We start from the raw sequence: 5,551 nt of genomic DNA on the forward strand, positions 1-5,551 counted from the left end.
TTTAGTTCTTTTTCTGGAGCTTCATTCTGTTCTTTATTAGGGACATGTTTCTTTTTCTCCCAATTTTGGCTGCCTCTCTGCGTTTGTTTCTATGTATTAAGTAGGGCTGCTATGTCTCCCTGTCTGGGTGCATCAGGTGTGTTTCTTGGGTGGGTTGTATGTGCCCTGCTATTGTAGTTGAGCCTTGTTTGCTGTTTGCACATCAGTGGGAGGGATTGACCTTCAGGCTGATTGGTTGTGAAGACTGGCCATGACTGCAGAGGAGGAGCTGTTGTGTAGGGGCTGACCTCATGGAGCAGGATTAGCTTTAGCATGGCTCTGATGCTTACCTATTCTGCCCTTTGGGTATATCAACCTTGGAGGCAACTAGGTGGTGTTCCAGCTTGGTCCAAAGCCTACCACTGGGCATGCCAGCTCCAGGGCCTCCTGGGAGAGGCCCTAAAGCAGGCCAAGTTTAGCCTGTGCCCTGCCTGAGGCCACCTGGCATGAGCTGCAAAGAAATCTGCAGATAGTCAACACTTGCGCTGTGTTTGGAGGTGCCTGGAGAAGCCAAGCTACACACAGGCTGGCTGTTGCTAGTGCCAGGCTTGGGGCTAATAGGCAAGAGGTACAAGAAATGCAAAAGCCATATGCTATTTGTTTGGGTTTTGTGAAACTTTGAGAGATTTTAGTAAAGTCTGCAGCATGAGCCAAGACAGCCTGTTTGTATGGAAAAGCCACTAGAAGCAGCTTGGGTAGGCCTGAAAGTTGGGTGTGGCAGAGCCTCAGGGAATTAATGGGATCGGACTAATCAACAGTGTTAGCTACGTTGATAGAGACTCAGACATTGCGGCTGCCTGAGTCTGCGCACTGGGAGTGGGGATGGCTCAACGAAGACACAATGGCTTCTGCGAGCTCCTCAATCCAGGAGAAAGCTGTCCCTCCAGCCCTCACTCTGAAGCCAGACAATTCAGTCCCTCCCTGTATGTCCCTGGTGCCTTTTGAGATGCCGCCCCAGTGATGGAGCTCAGAGCAAGTGAGTCCATAGCGAGTAAGTCTGTGCAAGAGCCCTTAAATGGGAGGACCTGAGACTCCAGCCAACCTTGTCTCACTGAGCCACAATTTCTGCTGGTTTTCACAGCCAGAAGTTATGGGACTTCTCTCCCTGGCACTAGAACCCCAGGCTGGGGGGTCTGGTGTGGGGATGGGGGGACCTCCACAGCTGAGATATCCCTCCCAATTTTTAATGGTACCACGTGAGTGTTGCACCAACCCATTCTGGTCTCTGCCCCACCTACCAGTCCCAAGGTGGCTTTTAATGTATATCTGTAGTTGAAGGGCTTCAGTTCAGTTAGACTTCAAGTGATTCTCAGTATGGTTGTTCTGTAGTTTAGTTCTGATTTTGGATGTGATCATGAGAGGAGGCAAGCACAGTGTTTTAAAATACTCTATTTTGTAATGCAAAGAACTTTTCCTTTTTTAAAAGAAATAACAACTTGCCTTTATTCAACAATAAATTGTTAAACTCCAAAGCTTCTCTTTCTAATTTCCTTTGACTATTTTACATCCCTCTGGACATACCATTAGGATATGCAAAGAATGAAAATAAGGAAAGGTAAAAATTAAAGAATACAGTTAGAGATCCATAAACTCATCATAAATTATAAACCATATAAAATAACAGCCCCCCACATGAGTGCCTTTCATATAGTAGAATTCAAATGTGATACAAGTTTTTGCTCCTATTTACAAATGAAACTTACACAAGATGTTAACTACTGGTGAATTTACAAGTAAATTTATCAATAAGGGATTTTACAAGTCATAAGGTGAAAAAAAACAAAGCAAAACAAAAAGCAACCTTGTATCTGTGGTAGTATTTTGTCCATGATTGAATGGCTAAGAATAATTTACATAAATGTCAAGCATGCACTGACAGACCATGAAAGCACAGGTTGGACTGCCTGTTTAGCCTGAAAAATTTCTAATACATTTTTAAAGTTGTGCCAAAGAGTTCTTGTGAATTCTTTTAAAGAGTTTGTAGACTGGGTTACATTCTTTTTTTTTCACTGATGCTGGTGTAAAAAGAAAAAAAATACATCAGAAAAATGAATATAAAAATGACTTAAGCCATAACCAGGAGAGCAAACCTTTTAATTAAATCCTTTAATTAAAGTAGACCATAGCCCACTAGTAGAAGTAGCTGAACTATGCTGTTTTTCTCAGACAGGAAAAAAGAAAGTGTGATCTTCCTGTTTCTCATAATATTCAGTAAGCAAAAAAGAATGAATTATGCCTTATTTCTAGTTACTAGAAGTCTATCAAATTTTCATGACTTTAGGGGCATGGACTAGAACTAGGCACTATCACACAACCATCAATAAAGTTTCAGATCCTAGATTCTCTCATTTATAATCACACCTCTAATTTATGAATCATGTTTCAGTTGCAGAAGTTGATAATACGTATAAAATAAGTTGCCAAAGCAGAAATAATGTCATAATTAAACTTTTAATAGGAATAGTGTCCAAATCCAAAATAGTCAAATTTTGCTATAATGCTTTAGAAGGATAAATGCATTTTCATAAAAGCCTCATTAAGTGTGCGTCACAGGGATGTACACATTTGTCAAATTTCTTCAAATTGTGTACTTATGCCCTGTCCATTTACCTATATATAAATCATAGCTTAATTTGAAAAGAATTTTAAAACATCCTTAATTGTAGGTTACGAAGAGCTACAGTCAAATAAGAGAAAAATCCAAGAAATAGAAATGCTCAGGCTGTTTTCTGTTGATTTGTGCAGTCATTTTAAATCTTCTTTTCTTCAACCACTATTTGATCATTGGATCTGTTCCTAGGGGAATGTGTGGAGAAGCAATTGAACCAACTCTTTCTGTGTTTTTCACACACCTTGTCCCTCAGCATTCATGATTTAGAGAATGCAAGGTAGATTTTGAAGGGTACATTCATATCAAGGGGACTACATAAAAGTATTAGCTTTTTTTGTGGCTAAAGGGGCTTTCCTTTGTTCTCTTACCAGGGAAAAAAGTTTGCTTTGGGCGAGTTCCCCATGGCAAAGCTCTTTGAGGAATGAATTCTGAAGTGCATTCAACCATTCAACCATGTCTTCAGGACCACCTTTTAGTTAAAGTATTTTAAATGGATACTGGGACATTGTCCTTCACCACCCTTTCTGTCTTTGATGGGTGATTTTAGCCAATCTGAGATTTTGATACACTTCCTAGGACACTTCAAAAAGTGCCTTAATAAAAGTAATTTTGTAAAAGATTCCACATGTACTAAGTCAAAAAAAATTCTTTATAAATGCTAACTACAAAATTAATTCAAACTCAAAAGTTTTCAGTGAAGGAGCATTCAAATGTGATACAAGTTTTTGCTCCTGTTTACAAATGACATTTACACCAGATGTTAACTACTGGTGAATTTACAAATAAATTTATCAATAAGGGATTTTACAAGTCATAAGGTGAAAAAAACAAAGCAAAACAAAAAGCAACCTTGTATCTGTGGTAGTATTGTGCAGGGCATGAATAGAGAAAGCAAAAAACAAGAAGCATGTTCTCACTTTCCTGCTCTTCAGGGTCAGTTTGTCTGTCAGACTGCTGTGTTAGAGCAAGAAGTAACTTTAGAGATCATCTAATCATTTCCGCCATTTTACAAATGCGGAACCTAAGACTGAATTTCTTGTGGCTTGATTAAGGTCATTCACGAGGATCAAATAATAAATCTTTCACATGGTTACCTTTACATTTTCAGTCAATTTAAGATGAAATTTCAAATAAATATTACCGATGTCTAAAACACTGCTCTCTCAAAATAAGAAAAAAATCTGTTTAGACTCTACGTAATTAAATTAATCAAGAATACAGTCTGTGTAACCAGATAGTCTTGGATTCAAATCCTGGCTCCAAATCACAGTCCCACAACTAACTAGCCATGTGCCCTTGAGTGAATTTTTGATACTCTATTCCACTACCTGTAAAATCATAAAAAACAATTTCTAACTCAAAGACTGCTGTGAGGGAGTAAATGAGACCCTGTAATGAGGTGCCCAATATAGATAATAGGCCTTATAATAGGTAGCCGATGATTGTATTTTAAATTCCAGATGAGGAATGTGTATGTTTACCTTAAAATTATTTGGTTTTGCTCTTGAGCCCTGCAGCTAGAGTTACCAAAATATAATTAAATAACTTAAAATGTAATTATCAGATCTATAAAAAAATATTTCTTGAGCTCAACTTGTGGCCCGTATTGTGATGGTACCAAAACAACACTCAGTTTTTCAGGATTGTACCTATCGTGAAAAAGAAATTCACATGAAATCAATAGAAACCCATAAAAATGTCTATGTGATCAAGTGCTCAAAGATGTTTAGCAGTGTTACAGTGCTATGAGAAAAAGGAAGAGGTAGATTTCAGTGAGGCTTAGAATAGACATCTAGGACTGAGTGGAAGAAAGATGAATGCAAGTGGTGGAGAAGATGGAAGAGTAAATGGGAGAGAAAGTGGCCCCATCTGTAGGGTTTCTATGTACGGTGGGAAGAAGGCTTGTATACGAAGGCACGTCCAAAACTGAGCAAAATATTCATACTCCAAATGAATGTATGGCGCACCCATATAATTCCTCATTCACATAACACTGTATATTGTTACTTAGATCGGCTCTGAAGCAACTGAATGTTGACCTTGTTCTTACCCAGACAGGGAGGATAAGTGCTATGCTCAAAATAGCCAGATTTGGAATTAGCACTCACAACCCTAGGCCATATTTTACATTCCTTTCGCCTTACTCCTTAACATGTTCTTCAGACAATATTTCACACTTAAAATTCACCTTTTAAAAATACAAATTGATTTTCCACTTCCACTTTCCCAAAAAGCATTGCATAGGAGTCAAAAATTCAAGATTCTGTCCCATCTATGCCATTACCTAGCTGTCAAGCCAAGAATGAGCCACCTAGTCTCTACATGAGTTGAGTTGCTACATGAAATGGTTCCTTTTGGGTCAGAAATTTCACAGATCCAACAAGTTGACTGCAAGACAGCAGTCAACGTGCATCACACAGGTTGAATCTCTGACTTAAGTTTTATAAAATCGTTGGGAAAAACTGTCAACCTATTGTTTCTCTCTCTCCCATAAAAATTGAGATAAAGGGTGGATAGGAAAAAATTATTTTATGGCTCTGCCTGATAAACATCATCCTGAATTTGTATGGCAGCTTTCTGATTATTTTCCTGTCCCCTGTAGGTATCAGGTCTCTCAACAGTATAAAAATCCCTGAGGTGGTCTGACAATAACACTTCAGGCCATAGCAGGACAACAGTATAGCCGCTGCTAGAGATTGTCAGGGAAGGACTGTAGTCCTCTCCTAGGGTAGTGAGGGGGCTTCAGAATAAAGGGTCAGGCTCTTCCGTGTGGGGAGGGATGTGGACTTGAAATTGAAGAACAAAATAAAAACAGAGCGAAGAGCAGCGCCCCCCAAACCAACCAGGTCTTAGATATCACGAGTGATATTTAATGGAAAGAAAAGTCACAGACATTAAAAG

This window comes from Rhinolophus sinicus, chromosome 16 (assembly GCF_057876585.1).
Source record: "Rhinolophus sinicus isolate RSI-liver-muscle chromosome 16, RSI-T2T, whole genome shotgun sequence".
In the NCBI taxonomy this organism is placed as follows: Eukaryota; Metazoa; Chordata; class Mammalia; order Chiroptera; family Rhinolophidae; genus Rhinolophus; species Rhinolophus sinicus.